At 34.4% G+C, this 12,188-nt stretch overlaps 2 long non-coding RNA genes across 2 annotated transcripts; both read right to left on the minus strand.

Annotated features, from left to right (window-relative positions):
- Positions 1-541: 541 nt before the first annotated feature.
- LOC132726562 (uncharacterized) lies at positions 542-5,250 on the minus strand. Its single transcript, XR_009625213.1, has 3 exons — positions 4,952-5,250; positions 2,159-2,346; positions 542-635 (listed from the first exon to the last, which is right to left on the minus strand). It is a non-coding gene; the product is annotated as an uncharacterized LOC132726562 (long non-coding RNA).
- Positions 5,251-7,468: 2,218 nt separating this feature from the next.
- LOC132726559 (uncharacterized) lies at positions 7,469-10,664 on the minus strand. Its single transcript, XR_009625212.1, has 3 exons — positions 10,502-10,664; positions 9,353-9,529; positions 7,469-7,751 (listed from the first exon to the last, which is right to left on the minus strand). It is a non-coding gene; the product is annotated as an uncharacterized LOC132726559 (long non-coding RNA).
- Positions 10,665-12,188: the final 1,524 nt, after the last annotated feature.

The raw sequence follows: 12,188 nt of genomic DNA on the forward strand, positions 1-12,188 counted from the left end.
TCATAGTACTTCATAGAACCGCATAGTGACGTAATAAAGTGAATGATAATGAGGACACTAAATATGTTAGTATTCATCCGTGCTGTTCTACAGAAATTAGAAACATTCTCCTGTCGCTATCGCTCCCGTCGAAGTTTCTAATTTCTGTAGAACAGCACGGATGAACACTAACATATACATAGCTTTATTTCCGTGAGGTCGATTTTGTTTACAGGTCTATATTCGCTTGTCATCGTTATGACAGTGATTTAGATAAAATGTTTTCATGCAGTAAACATATCTAAAATTGATGTTCATAATCGTCACCATAGTGCAGTAACCAGTTAACTCCTATTAAATTATATAAGGAGTTAACCCGTACTGCACTTAGGTGACGGTATGTTTGCTAATAACACTTGCTAATTATCATAAATGATATTCTAGTGGCATGTCCATTTAATTTTACAAAACAATGTGATGATCGGAAGATAAAATTGTCAGTATTTATGTGTATTTACTTCGTACACTTTTTTTAGGTTACTTAAACAAAAAATCAACTCGAACTCTTTCAAAGAAAACAAAGAATTTATTTAAAATATCAGTTACAAATGTGTCACTGCATTTCAAGTGCTCGCCCTCGACCTCATTTTAAGAATCTGAAAAAGAAATGTGACTATAACTTGATAAAAAAACATAAAATTTTCTGTCTAATTTTCTACTTTATTATACATTTCTAAATAATTATGAAAATTAGCATGAATATGGAGGCATGCTGTTTCAAGCTATAACTAGATATTCTAATACTTTAGTGTAGATTAGTTTATACAAATTTATTTTAGTTCGATTGTAATGGAAGCTACTTATTGAAACACTTTCGAGTCATTTCTTGGAACCAACCAGTACTCTTATACTTTATTTTTGTTTGAAAGTTTATTCGCTCGTCTGGCAAGACATTTTAACATGCTGACTTTCTTCATTTGATTTGATTAGTCTCCATTTCTTCAATTACCAATTTAGGAGATAACACAATGCTAGTCAGCCAAAATTATAGAGCCCGGTTAGACATCAGTGCAGTCATAAACCCCTAATAGACCATCGTGCAGTCAAAGCGCCAGAGAAGCCCTCCGTGCAGACATAGACACCTTATATATAGACCTCCGTGCAGTCATAGACAACTAGTAGACCTCCGTGCAGTCATAGAGTCCATTTTGACCTCCGTGCAGTCATTGAGCCCACTTAGACCTCCATGCAGTCATAAAAACCAATTAGAACTTCGTGCAGTCATAGAACCCGATTAGACCTCCGTACAGTCATAGATACCAATTAGACCTCCGTGCAGTCAAAGAGACCAATAAGACCTCCGCGCAGTCATAGAACCCAATTAGGCCTTCGTGCAGTCATAGACACATAATAGACCTCCGTGCAGTCATAGAGTCCACTTAGACTTCCGTGCAGTCATAGAGACCAATTAGATCTTTGTGCAGTCATAGAACCCAATTAGACCTCCGTACAGTCATAGAGTCCAATTAGACCTCCGTGCGGTCGTCGAGCACGATTAGATCTCCATACAGACATAGAGACCAATTAGAGCTCCGTGAATTCACAGAGCCCGCTTAGACTTACGTGCAGTCCAATTAGACCTCCATGATATCATAGACATAGAGCACGATTAGACCTGCATGTCGTCATAGAGTCCAATTAGGCCTCCGTGCAGTCATACTGTCCGCTTAGACCTCCGTGCAGTCATAGACCCCTAATAGACCTCCGTGCAGTCATAGAGACCAGTTAGACCTCTGTGCAGTCAAAGAGTCCGATTAGACCCCGATGTTGTCAAAGAACCCGATTAGACCTCCGTGCAGTCATAGAGCCCGATTAAATCTCCGTGTAGTCATAGAACCCGGGTAGATCTCCGTGTTGTAATTCAGTACGATAAGACCTCCTTACAGTCATAGAGCCTGGTGAAACCTCTGTTCAGTCTAAACGGACTCTACAATATTGGCTGACCAGAGGCTGGAATCTATTTTTCAAACCTAGCAAATCATTATAGATGTTGAACTAAGCATTTTAACCAGTATAATATAAAACCAGATCTGGTCCGCATAACGTTCATGAAATAGATGAGTCAATATTTTGAGTAAATTTGAACTAACGTTGGTTTTTAAAAGTAATAATACTCTACCATGAATATCTTCATACCAAGCAATATGCCCTAATAAACGCCCCAAGTCCTACAGCATGCTTTCATGCCGAAGCGCCTGACAGCCCGCCTGCCGCAAACCCTCGGCCACAGGTATCGAAAAGCATACTCCTCATACAATGGCGCCCGGTACACACAACGCCTTCGGCACACGTAGCTGTAGCAAACACCTAAAATACAGGATAATACACGAATTTAAAATTCAAAATGATGACTTGATTAGTGAATCAAACTACTGAAGATCCATCTGGAAGCAAAATGGCAAAAGTCTATTTACCAAGGCACCAGGGCAAAACATAGTAACTGTATAAAGTCTATTTACCGAGGCACCAAGTATTAAGTCTGTTTACCAAGGAACCAGGGTAAAACATTGTTACTGTATAAAAATCTGGAAACAAAGTGATCCCTCGGAAGCATTTATCACAACAAAATTACAAGAGAATTGCAGACTCGGTTAAAGGCTATGTACCAAGGCACCAGGGGTTAACTTAGTCACTGTATAAAGTCTATTTAACAAGGCACCAGGGCAAACAAAGTAACTGCCTAAAGTCTTTTTAAGGCACCGGGTGTAAACTTAGTCACAGTATTAAGTCTATTTACCAAGGCACCAAGGGTGAACTTGGTCATTGTATAAAGTCTGTTTACCAAGGAACCAGGGTAAAACATTTTAACTGTATAAAGTCTATTTACCAAGGCACCAAGGGTTAACTTAGTCACTGTATAAAGTCTATTTACTAAGACACCAGGGCAAAACATAAGTTTAAAGTCACCAGGGGAAAATGGTGTCACTGTTCAAGTCTATTTACCAAGGCACCAGGGCAAAACATAGTAACTGTATAAAGTCTATTTACCAAGGCATCATGGCAAAACATAGTATCTGTTTAAAGTGTTTTTAGGCACCGGGGAAAACTGGGTCACTGTTCAAGTCTATTTACCAAGGTATCAGGGCAAACATAGTAACTGTATAAAGTCTATTTACCAAGGCACCAGTTTAAAACTGAGTCACTCTATAAAGTCTATTTACCAAGGCACCAGGTGAAAACTGAGTCACTGTTCAAGTCTATCTACCAAGGCACCAGGGATAAACTTTGTCACTGTACAAAATCTAAAAAACAGGTAAACGGACTTACTGAGTTAACGTACAAACACTAAACACTAAATGAGCGTCATGACAAAACCAACATAATGGGTTTGCGACCAGCATGGATCCAGACCAGCCTGCGCATCCGCGCAGTCTGATCAGGATCCATGCCGTTCGCTATCAGTTTCTCTACTTGTAATAGAGTTGGTAAGCGAACAGCATGGATCCTGATCAGACTGTACGGATGCGCAGCCTGTCTGGATCCATGCTTGTCGCAAACGCATTATGTTGGTTTTGTCGTGACGCGTCTCAAATACAGTCAAACCAGTAATAAAAGCCATAATTTGACAAACCTTCATTGATTAAATACATCAGAGTAACCTCCAAATAAAAACCACGTGTCCATGAAAAACCAGGTTCGGTCACTCATTTGGATTACCTTTGATCACAGGTTTGACAGCATATCCATATCGTTCATTGAATGGTAGCTTTCATAAGTCTAACTACTGTTAAAAATCAAGACAAGATATACGTCCACTTTACAAAACGTGTAACTTAAAAGGCATTGATTGCATAATAATTACACAAAATCCAAAGTAAAACATCATCTACAACCTAAATTAAGATCTTTTGCGAAGCCACAATCCATCCACTTCATCGTCTATAGCTGCCACAAGTTCCTAAATGCAGCATTTAAATGAAGAGCATGTTTACTGGTAGTACATTAATAGAAAGTTTTAAGAATTAATACCCCTGTACATAAAATATTGAAATAAATAAAGTATAAAACTATACTCATATTTTTCTTTGCACAAGAAGCGCACAGACACTTGGGGTTTGGAGCTCAAAACACCTTTAAAATCCAAATAAAATGCATAGTTGTCAATCCAAGCACATGTACTGATCATATATATATATATAAAAACTTAATATAAGCCGTTTTGAAAAAATTTCATATTTCAACATCTATAATAAAAATAATACACAAGATAAAAATGTTCGCCGGAAAAAATCCACAACCCTACCGTCATAATCACCATGTACTAGTATTTTATTCCATTTCCAATATTTTCACATAATCCTTTGGTCCATCGACACAGAAGATATAATTCTTCACGATGATGGTCAATTTTAAACTTTTTAAACATTTTTTTATCTCATGTATTATTATAGACGTTGAAATATGAAATTTTTTCAAGACGGCTTATATTAAGTTTTTTGATATATATGACCAGTACATATGCTGGGATTGACAAATATGCATTTTATTTGGATTTTAAAGGTGTTTTGAGCTCCAAACCCCAAGTGTCCGTGAAGAAGCGTGGTTATCACTTAATCCTGTTTCTTCAATCAACAAACAAAATATGATTTTGACATAAAATGTAGTTCCAATCACATAAAAAATCCACATAAGGACACGTTGATAATTGACAAGGTAAAATTCCCCAAGACACGAAATCCATCGTTCCACAAGTCATCAAATCACTCTATTTCAATATATAGTCAACTCCACTTAAAACGAACTTGCTTATAACGAATTATCGTTAATAGCGAACTTAATCTGACATCCCCGGCCGATTCCTTCTTTATTTTATATTAAATCACATCGCTTATAAGTTAATACGTACCCGCTTAAAACGAATTTTAGACTATAGCGAACCATTTTCTCAAATCCAAAATGGCGAAAAACTTACCTTCAACTGAGGACATTTGTAAAGCCACGAGACTGCACAGGATAGTAATGATCAAACATTTTGATTCCATCTTGAACAATGCTTTTTGCAAGCTATTAAACTGCCCGAAGACACTTCTCACACAATTGAGACACACTGCAGTCTGACTAATCTGTTTCAATACGTATTATATTTCCACGATTTGTTTCGTCTGCGCCGCCGGATTGATGGATAATAATGAGCAAGCGTTGCTTAATTATCTTTTAAGTGTTTTTCTTCTTTCCAAATCGTTTTTAGAAATTATGCACGTTTGTCGTCTTGGTATATTAATAGGTTTTGTACAGAATCGATGTTTAGTATGCAGCTCATCATTTTAAAGTTGATTTTAAGTAGGTTTCTAATGCAAACAATGGTAAAAAGCAATACTGTATGACATTGACTTATGGAGAAATACGTTAACAGTGACAATGAGCAAATAGACGTAAGAAGATTGTGTAAATGTGATTGGTGGGGAAGCAAAAGAAGTCATGATCGGTGCAGAAAGTTTTGTTAACATTAGAGGCCATACAAGATGACGCTTCGTCATATGCAGCAATCTGGTAAAAGTAATAGCTGTTTGATATGATCAGTCTTTTTTAAAGTACATGCATTATCCTAATGTTTGAAGTTTTTATGGTTTGTAAAACTTTATACCAACAAATACGCCTAAAATGCTTCAACCTGAATCGCAGACCAAGGTTTGGGAAGATAACAGCATACAATACCCTTTGGACACCTTTTGTAGCCTTTTCAATGTATATAGTCGTCTAAAAATCATTTTTAAACATGTCCTAAACAATTTGCTTTTGCATAAAGATATATTATGCTCATTTTTGAGTAAAATATCTTTATAGCAGATCTTTATTGAAATCCATGAAATTCTTTCTGAATATGTCTAATTTGAATAAAAGAATGTACTAAATATATATGCGAAGCCGTGTTACTTACTACACTCGAAGTGAAGTTGGTTCTTTAGAAAAAATACTGCCAGTGTTTTAATGATACAACATATTCATATTGTGAACACGTCTTAAAGACGCAGTTTGCCCCACTTTTGTAATTCTTTGGAAACGTCAATCATGCGTTTAATAATGTTTCAACAATGGATTAAGAACATTTTAGATGTTCAACTACTGAAGAAAGTAGAGCTTAGCGTTCAGTAATATGCCAATAATGCAGTAAAAAGCAAACGGAAGCAGAATTCGGAATGACTTATAAAATACTAAATCACTCTATTTTAACCAATTGCCAACGCAAAGGTAGTTCGTCAATATGGTCAATGAGTAACAAAAATGAAAAGGCTTTGAAAATAAAGAAATGAAAGCATTTCTTATTTAAATGGACCTTTAAGATAAGTATAACTTCCAATTCAAAGTTTCTTGAAACAGCTAAATATTGTTAACATATCATCGCGGAAAAAAATTAATTATTTATACCCTCTGGCATCGTTAAATGTCAAACTATGATTAAAGTAAACAAAATTAAAAATGTTTGTCTATATGCGTTGATTTATTTAAGGTTCGTAACATCATATCCTAACGAATATTCAATTATTTAAATTAATCATATGAGTGATAAGTATATTTTACAAAACATTCAAAATTGATATGCCATATATCATACAATCTACTCCACTATTTTCGGCGAATTGCCTTATATACAATGTTTCATTTATTTATATAAGCGTCTCATTAACTAGGATTAATTATTATTCCCGGTCATGATGTGTTGTCAGTAAGAAACGGAAAGAGGTGAAATATGTCAGATATGTGGTTGTAGCCAATGGCCTCGATACAGTCGGTGCCAAGTGGTTATGGTCTTTGACTTCAAACCACTTGCCCAACACCCGGCATTATTTTAGGCAAGAACGGGCACCTGAATAGAACCACCGACGTTCCGTATAAGCTAGCTGGATAGCTTCCTCACAGAAAGAATCAAAGGCCCTGTCGGATTCGAGCCCACAGCGATGAGGGCTAATTGGTAAATTAAATGATAATATTGTTTCTCCTCTTGGGGCTACAAAAGCATTGCACGACATATTGTTCTTTCTACAAGGCAGTTTCATCATACACAAATGTACTTTCACTACAATGATTGTATTACTTGTTTTGGTGTGAGCTACAAGTGTAAGTGTAGCCCTGTAAGTGTAGCCCTGTAAGTGTAGCCCTGACAGTGGTTTTTCTTAATACTTACATAAAAAAGACTTTTACAAAGAGTCCAGCTTTACACTGCCAATTCAGTCAAAACTTATTTGCCAAACCTTTTGGGTTTGTTGGAGGGAAGGCCCAGCAAGTGAGCGAGTTCTTGTGTAAAATCACCAATCGCTAGGCTAGTTTGACAGGAGTCCTCATAATTTAATGATTCGAAGTCTTTGACCAAATTCTAAATATTATTAGTCAGGGTCATGAACAAACGATTAGCAATTAGCTACCTTGAGCAAAAGGCCACGTAGACAGAAAATATACTGTATACATGTATATAATTAATGAGGAACGAAAATCAGTTAAGAAGATTTAATGTATTCTTCGTCAGCATAATTGATGCGATAAATCACTTGGGGGAAAACAACACAAAATCATTTTAACGAAAAAATAAGGATTTATTGTGAAAGATAGTCTGTAAATACATCGTATCATAACAAATGGATGTAAATTGAATTGCAAAACACACAACCAAGAGCCGGTTCCAGTAGTTGCGTTTGTCCCCGAAAGATAATAAATAAAAAAAATTATATGGCCAAGAAGAAATCACGTGATTGCCCCCCACCTCGTCTCGAAAACGTCTGAAAAAGAAAGAAAGAAAAATATTCAGTGACGTTATATTTCTATTATAATCATTATATTGAATATGAAGATTGTCGGCTGATTATATGGCTAAGTGTTGACGTTTTTAAGCTTATGTAATCCATATACTAGTAACGTAAAGTTATATTTTTATTATTATTATATTGTATATACTGTTATATTGCATATGCAGATGTTTTGACTGGTTATATGGCTACGTTTCAACGTTTGTAATCTTATATCATCTATATAGCCCGACCTGCTTATTAACAATTATATATAGCAAATACAACCGCTAAACCACGGTCATATAATTTGCAAAATATATATCAAGTGACGTTATATTGCTGTTATTATCATTATATTACATATGCTTATTGTTTGCTGATTATATAGCTACGTTTCAACGTTTTTACGATAATATAATTCATATACAAGTAACCTTAGCTGCTAGTTTACAACTTAATTTAGGAAAGCAACCGCTTAACCACGATCATATAATTAGCCAAAAGGTTTTCTTGCTAATTTTTAGCATCGTATTTAAGCTTTTTTCATATATATCTTAAAATAAGTCAATAGATACATCGTGTATATTTTGAGTTTTAACGATTTTGACAGGTTATATGGCCCTATGTAAACGGTTGATTGCATCGATTACCCGAGCCGTTTTGCGAGTGTTATATTGCAAACAACCCTTTCTAAACGGTCATATAACCTACCAAGAAACTTTATAATGAAATTATAATACAATAAACTTCTTTTAAAATTTCTTCATTTATTGGCAGCAGTGGCATATATTGTTTATATTTAAATGTTGCAATTATCCAATGAAAAACGACGTTACAAATATGCAGCATTATAAGGATGATATTAACGCTATAGTTGTCCAATGAAAAGTCAGATACTAAACATGCAGCATTATAAATAGTTTCTAAAAGATGAACTATTCAAAGTAAAATCCACAATCGCCTCTTATGCAGATTCAGATTTAAAATAAAGCAGTTATGCTAGCTAAACATCGAAATATGATAATCCTTATCTTTACACTGTCAAGTTACAATTTGCTTTATTTTCAATTTTGAATCAATGATTACGTTTACTCATTCAAAAAACAGAAAAAAATGTGATTTCTTTAGAGTAAAAGAAAACAAAAATGAAATTCGAAGTCTTGATTTCGTGAAGACATTTAATGATAGACGATGTAAAAATTTCACCCTTTTTTCATGCAGTCCCGCAATTGTTTAAAGAACTATTCGAACTTCGAAACAAAAGATATTAAAGTCAATGTCCAAGACGAACCAGAAAAATACACATTACAATGAAAAGCAGCTCATCTGAAGATCTCAACACACACAAAAAATGTTAAGGATTACGGACCCGAAAAGACGACATATTGAAATTTTTTCAAATAATGACGTCACAGTGGAAAAAAACACCCTCTTACGTGACAAAAAATATACTAAAAACAGGTATACGAAAACTGCCCTGGTTTCGGGTTATCACGATACTATCCGACTTTTGCCGATGTTAAATGATTAATTTGGGTCCGTAATCCTTAAACTGTCTTTTTATATTTTTATGAAGGTTTATGTTGACATACCGATATTTTGATAGAGGCACTAATATCGGCCCCAGGTCCTACAACAGGCTTTGATCCCGTAGAATCTCACGGCTCTTTGACCGCAAGCCCTTGGCCAAAGATATCTGAAAGCGTACTCCTCGTAATGAGGTGGTCTGTAGATACATCGTCGCCTACAAACGTAGCTGTAACATATACCTGAAATAGAAAATATAGGTGTAACATATGCCTGAAGTAGAAAATATAGGTGTAACATATGCCTGAAAATACAAAAAAAATAGGTGTAACATATGCCTGAAAATACAAAAAAAATAGGTATAACATATGCTTGAAAATACAAAAAATAGGTAAAAAAGGAATGAAAATTAGATTGATATACGCTTGAACAAAGTTCGAAAATGACAGGAAAAAATATGTAAAAGTGGATTTGAATCGAAACTTTTACAGAGCTTGTAAGGCACTTAGTTTAAACCAATTTATGCAAGTTGTCAGCTTTTTAAATGTGTCACTTCTAAAAAAATATCATTGATACTTGACAAATATCAGCTTTTCGTGAATGAAACAGATCAGATCAGCAATCGCTTGCTGAAATTGCGGTAAACTAAAAAAAAATAATTAATGTAAACAGCATATAAGTATTCTCCTTAGAATAAAACATATTCCGCTTCGCTAATAATTTAACAGTGAAAATTAACACATTTTTATTATTTTCATAAGTTAAAAAAAAAAAATTATCCAGGCAGTTGTGTATGAAATTTGCTATAATTTAATTTTTGAATCTGATGCGCGTAAATCAATATACAGCTATTTGATAAAGAGTCCGACAAAAGTAAAACAAACAAAAGGTAAAAAAAAGAAAAAAATGAAAAAGCGAAAATAGAAGAAAACAGAAAGAAGATAGGTGAGTTAATGATACATCTACTTTTTTATGTGTTTTCATACCAAATATGTAAATATATATGCCACACTTTAATTGAGAGATCCGTCAAAAAATAAGACTGTAACTTTTTCGAGCTGGAAAAATACATCCATATTTCAAAAGCAGTAAAATAATTAGCTAAAATCCCAAGAAAAATCAGAAGGAATCAAACACGTTGTCGCTATTTTTTCTCTCACTTTTTCTCAACAATTAGCCATATTTATAACAGAATGTGTGTTGTTTTTTTTTACCTTCAACAGAACTCATTTGAAGAGCCATCAGACTGCATAGCATAAGAACAATCACAAATTTTGAATTCATCTTGATCAACTTTTCTTTCGATTTCTAAAAAAAAAACTTTCAAAAAGCGGTAGCTCGATGTAATCGCTATCTGGACATATGCTGGTCTAAAACCTTTTTAAATACGCTCAGATAACCCCATCCATTTTCCTTCATTGTTTTTGCTTCGTTGGGTTGATTGATTACAAATCGTATAAACGTAACGTTATTGTTCTTTCTTGACGTTATTTGTATACAAACGAATCAGCGAAAATTTACGTTCGATATTGTGTGGTTAAATGTTGTGAAGCTAACGATAAAAAACTTATGTTATGAAACGCATATTTTCTATATTTAGAAACGTTTAACATGCGTTACGTAACCAATGACTTTAATATCAATGTCACATCAATTTAAAACATTTATTGGAGGAAATAATAAAATACTGCATCAACTATTACGGATGTTACTTAATCAAATGAAGTTTCGGCTCATGACACTGTTTTGCCTTTGCGCGTCACGTTTCCTACTTTTAGCGTATTTTATCAATTTAGGTTCTTTTGACAACAACAAACAAAGGTTCCATATCAGACTGGCTTCGTTCTTATATCAATAAACTTGTATCTTTGATGATATTGATAATAGTTTAATATTGATATGGATAAGTACTACAGCCTTTATTATTATTATTTTTTGTTTATTTAATTAATTGTCATACAAAATCTATATAGTCATTTTGGCTTATTGGTGTGTGTGGTTTTTGACCACATAAAAAATGAAATGGTATAATAAAGTGATAAAAGTACTAAATAATTTGTCACGAACGACGTGTTGTGGTGTAAAACATTAGTGAATGTGTATTAAACATGCATTGTAACAATGACGAGGAAAGTCGTAACCACACACTTGGACAAAAAATGGGTAAATACTTTACTATGTGGAAAGCGGAAGTATAAATCTTTAACACAGGCCATGTTCCAAATTCTTACAGTTTGAAGTGATAGTGCTGATGATGATGACGATTTTGTTCTTTGTTTGTTGTTCTTCTTCTTGTTGTTGAAAGGAGTATCATAGTAAATGACACTCTTAATTAGAAACTAACCCTAAATTTATTTTCCTAGCTTGTAACACAATTTATTAGTAAAAGGGGACCAGTTATTAGAAAAACCGGTGTAGCGTAAAATTCGCCAGACCCGTGAAAAAAGTAAGATCTTACAAATCTCATGGGCACCAGTTACATCCACAGAAGAGAACCAGCGGCAATTATTCAATCACATACCACTTTTTTCTGGTGGTGGCCAATCACGTCGATCTCTAAAAGGTCAAAATGGTTGGCCAATTGAAATATAACTTTTCAATTCAAAATGATTTCAAGTGTAGAGTATTCTTCTTAGCTATGGTCTCTAGCCCGGAACCCTCGGAATACCGTATTGTTGCTCTTTCGACTGAGTTCTACCGCTTACACACTATCTCCCCTAATTAAATTATTGTACAGTTCAATACCGTGACATAATCATTTTCTTTTTATTTGTATGACGTCAGTAATTGTATTGTTAATAACTTACGTGTGCAATAACCTACAAGCCATTACCCTGCCGATTATTTATGATAAATAACATTATAGATAATTCATTTTGTTATATAACTAGCATTTTAACG

This window comes from Ruditapes philippinarum, unplaced genomic scaffold (genome assembly GCF_026571515.1).
Source record: "Ruditapes philippinarum isolate M1 unplaced genomic scaffold, ASM2657151v2 ctg955_1_1_1_1, whole genome shotgun sequence".
NCBI classification, from domain to species: domain Eukaryota; kingdom Metazoa; phylum Mollusca; class Bivalvia; order Venerida; family Veneridae; genus Ruditapes; species Ruditapes philippinarum.